At 43.3% G+C, this 12,162-nt stretch overlaps 10 non-coding genes across 10 annotated transcripts; all 10 read left to right on the forward strand.

Annotated features, from left to right (window-relative positions):
- The first annotated feature begins 742 nt into the window (after positions 1–742).
- Positions 743–861, forward strand: LOC136740325 (5S ribosomal RNA). Its single transcript, XR_010813161.1, has one exon. It is a non-coding gene; the product is annotated as a 5S ribosomal RNA (ribosomal RNA).
- A 1,066-nt stretch (positions 862–1,927) lies between these two features.
- On the forward strand, positions 1,928–2,046 carry LOC136740649 (5S ribosomal RNA). The gene has a single exon (XR_010813472.1). It is a non-coding gene; the product is annotated as a 5S ribosomal RNA (ribosomal RNA).
- A 1,066-nt stretch (positions 2,047–3,112) lies between these two features.
- On the forward strand, positions 3,113–3,231 carry LOC136740482 (5S ribosomal RNA). Its single transcript, XR_010813314.1, has one exon. It is a non-coding gene; the product is annotated as a 5S ribosomal RNA (ribosomal RNA).
- Positions 3,232–4,287: 1,056 nt separating this feature from the next.
- LOC136740326 (5S ribosomal RNA) lies at positions 4,288–4,406 on the forward strand. Its single transcript, XR_010813162.1, has one exon. It is a non-coding gene; the product is annotated as a 5S ribosomal RNA (ribosomal RNA).
- A 1,066-nt stretch (positions 4,407–5,472) lies between these two features.
- LOC136740548 (5S ribosomal RNA) lies at positions 5,473–5,591 on the forward strand. The gene has a single exon (XR_010813377.1). It is a non-coding gene; the product is annotated as a 5S ribosomal RNA (ribosomal RNA).
- Positions 5,592–6,647: 1,056 nt separating this feature from the next.
- Positions 6,648–6,766, forward strand: LOC136740327 (5S ribosomal RNA). The gene has a single exon (XR_010813163.1). It is a non-coding gene; the product is annotated as a 5S ribosomal RNA (ribosomal RNA).
- Positions 6,767–7,832: 1,066 nt separating this feature from the next.
- LOC136740549 (5S ribosomal RNA) lies at positions 7,833–7,951 on the forward strand. The gene has a single exon (XR_010813378.1). It is a non-coding gene; the product is annotated as a 5S ribosomal RNA (ribosomal RNA).
- Positions 7,952–9,017: 1,066 nt separating this feature from the next.
- On the forward strand, positions 9,018–9,136 carry LOC136740550 (5S ribosomal RNA). The gene has a single exon (XR_010813379.1). It is a non-coding gene; the product is annotated as a 5S ribosomal RNA (ribosomal RNA).
- Positions 9,137–10,202: 1,066 nt separating this feature from the next.
- LOC136740551 (5S ribosomal RNA) lies at positions 10,203–10,321 on the forward strand. Its single transcript, XR_010813380.1, has one exon. It is a non-coding gene; the product is annotated as a 5S ribosomal RNA (ribosomal RNA).
- Positions 10,322–11,387: 1,066 nt separating this feature from the next.
- LOC136740562 (5S ribosomal RNA) lies at positions 11,388–11,506 on the forward strand. Its single transcript, XR_010813391.1, has one exon. It is a non-coding gene; the product is annotated as a 5S ribosomal RNA (ribosomal RNA).
- Positions 11,507–12,162: the final 656 nt, after the last annotated feature.

Raw genomic sequence — 12,162 nt, forward strand, 5'->3', positions numbered from 1 at the left:
GCAAGAAAGTGTAAAACTTGGGAACATACTTGAGAGCAAAGATCACATTCAATCTCATTCAAGGCACGGATGTGAATGCAACGGGATGAAATTATTGAAATGATGCCTGCCATCGAACTGTGATGATGGACTACCCGACTCGCCAATCATGTTGGGTTCTGGTGTATTGAAATACAGGAGCTGCTGGATTTGTATGTTTTCTTACCCCCTCACCATAGTTTGTCAAATGTTTAAACAACTGAACTTATATTCAAGGTTTGTTTCTCTTCATATGTTTTACTGGTTTACATTTGTCTCAGCAACCTGTTGAATGATTCTTCTGCTTTCAAAACAAAATGACAACAGGATGAATGCACACACTTGAAAATACAATACATGCAATGTTATGCATCATAGTGATGCAACCTCCTTTCAGTTTCATACTGCATGTCAATTGAAATCCTTACTGAAATGCACACCTTGTCAAGATTGCGCTTGACTCGCGTGTCAGGCACTCAATTACAGCTGTTTTATCAAGACAATGTGTTCGTTTTGTAATATATAGTTCCGGTCTGGTGTGGCACCCCAGCTAACGCACAACGTTGCCACAATGTTGCCACAACGTGGCGTGTTAGCAGGGACTGTCTGCGGCGCGCTGGTGTGTCCCGGGCTTTAGAGTAGAGAGACAGTTCAACTGTAAGTATGAACGGCAGAAACGGATATTGCCTTCCCTTTAAGTAGAGCGTCAGGGAGAGCCTCCCTGGCTTACGGCCATACTAGCCTGAATACGCCCGATCTCGTCCGATCTCGGAAGCTAAGCAGGCTCGGGCCTGGTCAGTACTTGGATGGGAGACCGCCTGGGAATACCAGGTGCTGTAAGCTTTTGCATCTTTTACACACCAGAGGGCGACAAATCACGAGTTTTAACTTTGGATACACGCAATTTCATCATTATTTCAGATTTGACTTCCCCAAATACACAGGCATACAATAGATCTTGTTCTCCAACGTAAACGGTCCCTAGTAACTAGGGTACATTCGTAAATAAATTGAGCATCATGGCTAGAAGTGACTAAATGTTGCCTAATCTTTCTCATCGAGAAATGACACAATTACAGCAACACAAAAAGGAACTCCACCGGACAAAGTTCAGTGCTCACAAGGAGCCTCATTCAACACACACGGTTCCATTCCCATTCATGCAAAGCACGAAAGTGTAAAACTTGGGAACATACTTGAGAGCAAAGATCACATTCAATCTCATTCAAGGCACGGATGTGAATGCAACGGGATGAAATTACTGAAATGATGCCTGCCCTCGAACTGTGATGATGGACTACCCGACTCGCCAATAATATTGGGTTCTGGTGTATTGAAATACAGGAGCTGCTGGATTTGTGTGTTTTCTTACCCCCTCACCATAGTTTGTCAAATGTTTAAACAACTGAACTTATATTCAAGGTTTGTTTCTCTTCATATGTTTTACTGGTTTACATTTGTCTCAGCAACCTGTTGAATGATTCTTCTGCTTTCAAAACAAAATGACAACAGGATGAATGCAAACACTTGAAAATACAATACATGCAATGTTATGCATCATAGTGATGCAACCTCCTTTCAGTTTCATACTGCATGTCAATTGAAATCCTTACTGAAATGCACACCTTCTCAAGATTGCGCTTGACTGGCGTGTCAGGCACTCAATTACAGCTGTTTTATCAAGACAATGTGTTCGTTTTGTAATATATAGTTCCGGTCTGGTGTGGCACCCCAGCTAACGCACAACTTTGCCACAATGTTGCCACAACGTGGCGTGTTAGCAGGGACTGTCTGCGGCGCGCTGGTGTGTCCCGGGCTTTAGAGTAGAGAGACAGTTCAACTGTAAGTATGAACGGCAGAAACGGATATTGCCTTCCCTTTAAGTAGAGCGTCAGGGACAGCCTCCCTGGCTTACGGCCATACTAGCCTGAATACGCCCAATCTCGTCCGATCTCGGAAGCTAAGCAGGCTCGGGCCTGGTCAGTATTTGGATGGGAGACCGCCTGGGAATACCAGGTGCTGTAAGCTTTTGCATCTTTTACACACCAAAGGGCGACAAATCACAAGTTTTAACTTTGGATACACGCAATTTCATCATTATTTCAGATTTGACTTCCCCAAATACACAGGCATACAATAGATCTTGTTCTCCAACGTAAACGGTCCCTAGTAACTAGTGTACATTTGTAAATAAATTGAGCATCATGGCTAGAAGTGACTAAATGTTGCCTAATCTTTCTCATCGAGAAATGACACAATTACAGCAACACAAAAAGGAACTCCACCGGACAAAGTTCAGTGCTCACAAGGAGCCTCATTCAACACACACGGTTCCATTCCCATTCATGCAAAGCACGAAAGTGTAAAACTTGGGAACATACTTGAGAGCAAAGATCACATTGAATCTCATTCAAGGCACGGATGTGAATGCAACGGGATGAAATTACTGAAATGATGCCTGCCCTCGAACTGTGATGATGGACTACCCGACTCGCCAATAATATTGGCTTCTGGTGTATTGAAATACAGGAGCTGCTGGATTTGTGTGTTTTCTTACCCCCTCACCATAGTTTGTCAAATGTTTAAACAACTGAACTTATATTCAAGGTTTGTTTCTCTTCATATGTTTTACTGGTTTACATTTGTCTCAGCAACCTGTTGAATGATTCTTCTGCTTTCAAAACAAAATGACAACAGGATGAATGCACACACTTGAAAATACAATACATGCAATGTTATGCATCATAGTGATGCAACCTCCTATCAGTTTCATACTGCATGTCAATTGAAATCCTTACTGAAATGCACACCTTCTCAAGATTGCGCTTGACTGGCATGTCAGGCACTCAATTACAGCTGTTTTATCAAGACAATGTGTTCGTTTTGTAATATATAGTTCCGGTCTGGTGTGGCACCCCAGCTAACGCACAACGTTGCCACAATGTTGCCACAACGTTTCGTGTTAGCAGGGACTGTCTGCGGCGCGCTGGTGTGTCCCGGGCTTTAGAGTAGAGAGACAGTTCAACTGTAAGTATGAACGGCAGAAACGGATATTGCCTTCCCTTTAAGTAGAGCGTCAGGGACAGCCTCCCTGGCTTACGGCCATACTAGCCTGAATACGCCCGATCTCGTCCGATCTCGGAAGCTAAGCAGGCTCGGGCCTGGTCAGTACTTGGATGGGAGACTGCCTGGGAATACCAGGTGCTGTAAGCTTTTGCATCTTTTACACACCAGAGGGCGACAAATCACGAGTTTTAACTTTGGATACACGCAATTTCATCATTATTTCAGATTTGACTTCCCCAAATACACAGGCATACAATAGATCTTGTTCTCCAACGTAAACGGTCCCTAGTAACTAGGGTACATTCGTAAATAAATTGAGCATCATGGCTAGAAGTGACTAAATGTTGCCTAATCTTTCTCATCGAGAAATGACACAATTACAGCAACACAAAAAGGAACTCCACCGGACAAAGTTCAGTGCTCACAAGGAGCCTCATTCAACACACACGGTTCCATTCCCATTCATGCAAAGCACGAAAGTGTAAAACTTGGGAACATACTTGAGAGCAAAGATCACATTCAATCTCATTCAAGGCACGGATGTGAATGCAACGGGATGAAATTACTGAAATGATGCCTGCCCTCGAACTGTGATGATGGACTACCCGACTCGCCAATAATATTGGGTTCTGGTGTATTGAAATACAGGAGCTGCTGGATTTGTGTGTTTTCTTACCCCCTCACCATAGTTTGTCAAATGTTTAAACAACTGAACTTATATTCAAGGTTTGTTTCTCTTCATATGTTTTACTGGTTTACATTTGTCTCAGCAACCTGTTGAATGATTCTTCTGCTTTCAAAACAAAATGACAACAGGATGAATGCACACACTTGAAAATACAAAACATGCAATGTTATGCATCATAGTGATGCAACCTCCTTTCAGTTTCATACTGCATGTCAATTGAAATCCTTACTGAAATGCACACCTTCTCAAGATTGCGCTTGACTGGCGTGTCAGGCACTCAATTACAGCTGTTTTATCAAGACAAATGTGTTCGTTTTGTAAAATATAGTTCCGGTCTGGTGTGGCACCCCAGCTAACGCACAACGTTGCCACAACGTGGCATATTAGCAGGGACTGTCTGCGGCGCGCTGGTGTGTCCCGGGCTTTAGAGTAGAGAGACAGTTCAACTGTAAGTATGAACGGCAGAAACGGATATTGCCTTCCCTTTAAGTAGAGCGTCAGGGACAGCCTCCCTGGCTTACGGCCATACTAGCCTGAATACGCCCGATCTCGTCCGATCTCGGAAGCTAAGCAGGCTCGGGCCTGGTCAGTACTTGGATGGGAGACCGCCTGGGAATACCAGGTGCTGTAAGCTTTTGCATCTTTTACACACCAAAGGGCGACAAATCACGAGTTTTAACTTTGGATACACGCAATTTCATCATTATTTCAGATTTGACTTCCCCAAATACACAGGCATACAATAGATCTTGTTCTCCAACGTAAACGGTCCCTAGTAACTAGGGTACATTCGTAAATAAATTGAGCATCATGGCTAGAAGTGACTAAATGTTGCCTAATCTTTCTCATCAAGAAATGACACAATTACAGCAACACAAAAAGGAACTCCACCGGACAAAGTTCAGTGCTCACAAGGAGCCTCATTCAACACACACGGTTCCATTCCCATTCATGCAAAGCACGAAAGTGTAAAACTTGGGAACATACTTGAGAGCAAAGATCACATTCAATCTCATTCAAGGCACGGATGTGAATGCAACGGGATGAAATTACTGAAATGATGCCTGCCCTCGAACTGTGATGATGGACTACCCGACTCGCCAATAATATTGGGTTCTGGTGTATTGAAATACAGGAGCTGCTGGATTTGTGTGTTTTCTTACCCCCTCACCATAGTTTGTCAAATGTTTAAACAACTGAACTTATATTCAAGGTTTGTTTCTCTTCATATGTTTTACTGGTTTACATTTGTCTCAGCAACCTGTTGAATGATTCTTCTGCTTTCAAAACAAAATGACAACAGGATGAATGCAAACACTTGAAAATACAATACATGCAATGTTATGCATCATAGTGATGCAACCTCCTTTCAGTTTCATACTGCATGTCAATTGAAATCCTTACTGAAATGCACACCTTCTCAAGATTGCGCTTGACTGGCGTGTCAGGCACTCAATTACAGCTGTTTTATCAAGACAATGTGTTCGTTTTGTAATATATAGTTCCGGTCTGGTGTGGCACCCCAGCTAACGCACAACGTTGCCACAATGTTGCCACAACGTGGCGTGTTAGCAGGGACTGTCTGCGGCGCGCTGGTGTGTCCCGGGCTTTAGAGTAGAGAGACAGTTCAACTGTAAGTATGAACGGCAGAAACGGATATTGCCTTCCCTTTAAGTAGAGCGTCAGGGACAGCCTCCCTGGCTTACGGCCATACTAGCCTGAATACGCCCAATCTCGTCCGATCTCGGAAGCTAAGCAGGCTCGGGCCTGGTCAGTACTTGGATGGGAGACCGCCTGGGAATACCAGGTGCTGTAAGCTTTTGCATCTTTTACACACCAGAGCGCGACAAATCACGAGTTTTAACTTTGGATACACGCAATTTCATCATTATTTCAGATTTGACTTCCCCAAATACACAGGCATACAATAGATCTTGTTCTCCAACGTAAACGGTCCCTAGTAACTAGGGTACATTCGTAAATAAATTGAGCATCATGGCTAGAAGTGACTAAATGTTGCCTAATCTTTCTCATCGAGAAATGACACAATTACAGCAACACAAAAAGGAACTCCACCGGACAAAGTTCAGTGCTCACAAGGAGCCTCATTCAACACACACGGTTCCATTCCCATTCATGCAAAGCACGAAAGTGTAAAACTTGGGAACATACTTGAGAGCAAAGATCACATTCAATCTCATTCAAGGCACGGATGTGAATGCAACGGGATGAAATTACTGAAATGATGCCTGCCCTCGAACTGTGATGATGGACTACCCGACTCGCCAATAATATTGGGTTCTGGTGTATTGAAATACAGGAGCTGCTGGATTTGTGTGTTTTCTTACCCCCTCACCATAGTTTGTCAAATGTTTAAACAACTGAACTTATATTCAAGGTTTGTTTCTCTTCATATGTTTTACTGGTTTACATTTGTCTCAGCAACCTGTTGAATGATTCTTCTGCTTTCAAAACAAAATGACAACAGGATGAATGCACACACTTGAAAATACAAAACATGCAATGTTATGCATCATAGTGATGCAACCTCCTTTCAGTTTCATACTGCATGTCAATTGAAATCCTTACTGAAATGCACACCTTCTCAAGATTGCGCTTGACTGGCGTGTCAGGCACTCAATTACAGCTGTTTTATCAAGACAAATGTGTTCGTTTTGTAAAATATAGTTCCGGTCTGGTGTGGCACCCCAGCTAACGCACAACGTTGCCACAACGTGGCATATTAGCAGGGACTGTCTGCGGCGCGCTGGTGTGTCCCGGGCTTTAGAGTAGAGAGACAGTTCAACTGTAAGTATGAACGGCAGAAACGGATATTGCCTTCCCTTTAAGTAGAGCGTCAGGGACAGCCTCCCTGGCTTACGGCCATACTAGCCTGAATACGCCCGATCTCGTCCGATCTCGGAAGCTAAGCAGGCTCGGGCCTGGTCAGTACTTGGATGGGAGACCGCCTGGGAATACCAGGTGCTGTAAGCTTTTGCATCTTTTACACACCAAAGGGCGACAAATCACGAGTTTTAACTTTGGATACACGCAATTTCATCATTATTTCAGATTTGACTTCCCCAAATACACAGGCATACAATAGATCTTGTTCTCCAACGTAAACGGTCCCTAGTAACTAGGGTACATTCGTAAATAAATTGAGCATCATGGCTAGAAGTGACTAAATGTTGCCTAATCTTTCTCATCAAGAAATGACACAATTACAGCAACACAAAAAGGAACTCCACCGGACAAAGTTCAGTGCTCACAAGGAGCCTCATTCAACACACACGGTTCCATTCCCATTCATGCAAAGCACGAAAGTGTAAAACTTGGGAACATACTTGAGAGCAAAGATCACATTCAATCTCATTCAAGGCACGGATGTGAATGCAACGGGATGAAATTACTGAAATGATGCCTGCCCTCGAACTGTGATGATGGACTACCCGACTCGCCAATAATATTGGGTTCTGGTGTATTGAAATACAGGAGCTGCTGGATTTGTGTGTTTTCTTACCCCCTCACCATAGTTTGTCAAATGTTTAAACAACTGAACTTATATTCAAGGTTTGTTTCTCTTCATATGTTTTACTGGTTTACATTTGTCTCAGCAACCTGTTGAATGATTCTTCTGCTTTCAAAACAAAATGACAACAGGATGAATGCAAACACTTGAAAATACAATACATGCAATGTTATGCATCATAGTGATGCAACCTCCTTTCAGTTTCATACTGCATGTCAATTGAAATCCTTACTGAAATGCACACCTTCTCAAGATTGCGCTTGACTGGCGTGTCAGGCACTCAATTACAGCTGTTTTATCAAGACAATGTGTTCGTTTTGTAATATATAGTTCCGGTCTGGTGTGGCACCCCAGCTAACGCACAACGTTGCCACAATGTTGCCACAACGTGGCGTGTTAGCAGGGACTGTCTGCGGCGCGCTGGTGTGTCCCGGGCTTTAGAGTAGAGAGACAGTTCAACTGTAAGTATGAACGGCAGAAACGGATATTGCCTTCCCTTTAAGTAGAGCGTCAGGGACAGCCTCCCTGGCTTACGGCCATACTAGCCTGAATACGCCCAATCTCGTCCGATCTCGGAAGCTAAGCAGGCTCGGGCCTGGTCAGTACTTGGATGGGAGACCGCCTGGGAATACCAGGTGCTGTAAGCTTTTGCATCTTTTACACACCAGAGCGCGACAAATCACGAGTTTTAACTTTGGATACACGCAATTTCATCATTATTTCAGATTTGACTTCCCCAAATACACAGGCATACAATAGATCTTGTTCTCCAACGTAAACGGTCCCTAGTAACTAGGGTACATTCGTAAATAAATTGAGCATCATGGCTAGAAGTGACTAAATGTTGCCTAATCTTTCTCATCAAGAAATGACACAATTACAGCAACACAAAAAGGAACTCCACCGGACAAAGTTCAGTGCTCACAAGGAGCCTCATTCAACACACACGGTTCCATTCCCATTCATGCAAAGCACGAAAGTGTAAAACTTGGGAACATACTTGAGAGCAAAGATCACATTCAATCTCATTCAAGGCACGGATGTGAATGCAACGGGATGAAATTACTGAAATGATGCCTGCCCTCGAACTGTGATGATGGACTACCCGACTCGCCAATAATATTGGGTTCTGGTGTATTGAAATACAGGAGCTGCTGGATTTGTGTGTTTTCTTACCGCCTCACCATAGTTTGTCAAATGTTTAAACAACTGAACTTATATTCAAGGTTTGTTTCTCTTCATATGTTTTACTGGTTTACATTTGTCTCAGCAACCTGTTGAATGATTCATCTGCTTTCAAAACAAAATGACAACAGGATGAATGCACACACTTGAAAATACACTACATGCAATGTTATGCATCATAGTGATGCAACCTCCTTTCAGTTTCATACTGCATGTCAATTGAAATCCTTACTGAAATGCACACCTTCTCAAGATTGCGCTTGACTGGCGTGTCAGGCACTCAATTACAGCTGTTTTATCAAGACAATGTGTTCGTTTTGTAATATATAGTTCCGGTCTGGTGTGGCACCCCAGCTAACGCACAACGTTGCCACAATGTTGCCACAACGTGGCGTGTTAGCAGGGACTGTCTGCGGCGCGCTGGTGTGTCCCGGGCTTTAGAGTAGAGAGACAGTTCAACTGTAAGTATGAACGGCAGAAACGGATATTGCCTTCCCTTTAAGTAGAGCGTCAGGGACAGCCTCCCTGGCTTACGGCCATACTAGCCTGAATACGCCCAATCTCGTCCGATCTCGGAAGCTAAGCAGGCTCGGGCCTGGTCAGTACTTGGATGGGAGACCGCCTGGGAATACCAGGTGCTGTAAGCTTTTGCATCTTTTACACACCAGAGGGCGACAAATCACGAGTTTTAACTTTGGATACACGCAATTTCATCATTATTTCAGATTTGACTTCCCCAAATACACAGGCATACAATAGATCTTGTTCTCCAACGTAAACGGTCCCTAGTAACTAGGGTACATTCGTAAATAAATTGAGCATCATGGCTAGAAGTGACTAAATGTTGCCTAATCTTTCTCATCGAGAAATGACACAATTACAGCAACACAAAAAGGAACTCCACCGGACAAAGTTCAGTGCTCACAAGGAGCCTCATTCAACACACACGGTTCCATTCCCATTCATGCAAAGCACGAAAGTGTAAAACTTGGGAACATACTTGAGAGCAAAGATCACATTCAATCTCATTCAAGGCACGGATGTGAATGCAACGGGATGAAATTACTGAAATGATGCCTGCCCTCGAACTGTGATGATGGACTACCCGACTCGCCAATAATATTGGGTTCTGGTGTATTGAAATACAGGAGCTGCTGGATTTGTGTGTTTTCTTACCCCCTCACCATAGTTTGTCAAATGTTTAAACAACTGAACTTATATTCAAGGTTTGTTTCTCTTCATATGTTTTACTGGTTTACATTTGTCTCAGCAACCTGTTGAATGATTCTTCTGCTTTCAAAACAAAATGACAACAGGATGAATGCAAACACTTGAAAATACAATACATGCAATGTTATGCATCATAGTGATGCAACCTCCTTTCAGTTTCATACTGCATGTCAATTGAAATCCTTACTGAAATGCACACCTTCTCAAGATTGCGCTTGACTGGCGTGTCAGGCACTCAATTACAGCTGTTTTATCAAGACAATGTGTTCGTTTTGTAATATATAGTTCCGGTCTGGTGTGGCACCCCAGCTAACGCACAACGTTGCCACAATGTTGCCACAACGTGGCGTGTTAGCAGGGACTGTCTGCGGCGCGCTGGTGTGTCCCGGGCTTTAGAGTAGAGAGACAGTTCAACTGTAAGTATGAACGGCAGAAACGGATATTGCCTTCCCTTTAAGTAGAGCGTCAGGGACAGCCTCCCTGGCTTACGGCCATACTAGCCTGAATACGCCCAATCTCGTCCGATCTCGGAAGCTAAGCAGGCTCGGGCCTGGTCAGTACTTGGATGGGAGACCGCCTGGGAATACCAGGTGCTGTAAGCTTTTGCATCTTTTACACACCAAAGGGCGACAAATCACAAGTTTTAACTTTGGATACACGCAATTTCATCATTATTTCAGATTTGACTTCCCCAAATACACAGGCATACAATAGATCTTGTTCTCCAACGTAAACGGTCCCTAGTAACTAGTGTACATTTGTAAATAAATTGAGCATCATGGCTAGAAGTGACTAAATGTTGCCTAATCTTTCTCATCGAGAAATGACACAATTACAGCAACACAAAAAGGAACTCCACCGGACAAAGTTCAGTGCTCACAAGGAGCCTCATTCAACACACACGGTTCCATTCCCATTCATGCAAAGCACGAAAGTGTAAAACTTGGGAACATACTTGAGAGCAAAGATCACATTGAATCTCATTCAAGGCACGGATGTGAATGCAACGGGATGAAATTACTGAAATGATGCCTGCCCTCGAACTGTGATGATGGACTACCCGACTCGCCAATAATATTGGCTTCTGGTGTATTGAAATACAGGAGCTGCTGGATTTGTGTGTTTTCTTACCCCCTCACCATAGTTTGTCAAATGTTTAAACAACTGAACTTATATTCAAGGTTTGTTTCTCTTCATATGTTTTACTGGTTTACATTTGTCTCAGCAACCTGTTGAATGATTCTTCTGCTTTCAAAACAAAATGACAACAGGATGAATGCACACACTTGAAAATACAATACATGCAATGTTATGCATCATAGTGATGCAACCTCCTTTCAGTTTCATACTGCATGTCAATTGAAATCCTTACTGAAATGCACACCTTCTCAAGATTGCGCTTGACTGGCGTGTCAGGCACTCAATTACAGCTGTTTTATCAAGACAATGTGTTCGTTTTGTAATATATAGTTCCGGTCTGGTGTGGCACCCCAGCTAACGCACAACGTTGCCACAATGTTGCCACAACGTTTCGTGTTAGCAGGGACTGTCTGCGGCGCGCTGGTGTGTCCCGGGCTTTAGAGTAGAGAGACAGTTCAACTGTAAGTATGAACGGCAGAAACGGATATTGCCTTCCCTTTAAGTAGAGCGTCAGGGACAGCCTCCCTGGCTTACGGCCATACTAGCCTGAATACGCCCGATCTCGTCCGATCTCGGAAGCTAAGCAGGCTCGGGCCTTGTCAGTACTTGGATGGGAGACCGCCTGGGAATACCAGGTGCTGTAAGCTTTTGCATCTTTTACACACCAAAGGGCGACAAATCACAAGTTTTAACTTTGGATACACGCAATTTCATCATTATTTCAGATTTGACTTCCCCAAATACACAGGCATTCAATAGATCTTGTTCTCCAACGTAAACGGTCCCTAGTAACTATTGTACATTTGTAAATAAATTGAGCATCATGGCTAGAAGTGACTAAATGTTGCCTAATCTTTCTCATCGAGAAATGACACAATTACAGCAACACAAAAAGGAACTCCACCGGACAAAGTTCAGTGCTCACAAGGAGCCTCATTCAACACACACGGTTCCATTCCCATTCATGCAAAGCACGAAAGTGTAAAACTTGGGAACATACTTGAGAGCAAAGATCACATTGAATCTCATTCAAGGCACGGATGTGAATGCAACGGGATGAAATTACTGAAATGATGCCTGCCCTCGAACTGTGATGATGGACTACCCGACTCGCCAATAATATTGGGTTCTGGTGTATTGAAATACAGGAGCTGCTGGATTTGTGTGTTTTCTTACCCCCTCACCATAGTTTGTCAAATGTTTAAACAACTGAACTTATATTCAAGGTTTGTTTCTCTTCATATGTTTTACTGGTTTACATTTGTCTCAGCAACCTGTTGAATGATTCTTCTGCTTTCAAAAC

Source organism: Amia ocellicauda, unplaced genomic scaffold, assembly GCF_036373705.1.
Source record: "Amia ocellicauda isolate fAmiCal2 unplaced genomic scaffold, fAmiCal2.hap1 HAP1_SCAFFOLD_64, whole genome shotgun sequence".
Classification (NCBI taxonomy): domain Eukaryota; kingdom Metazoa; phylum Chordata; class Actinopteri; order Amiiformes; family Amiidae; genus Amia; species Amia ocellicauda.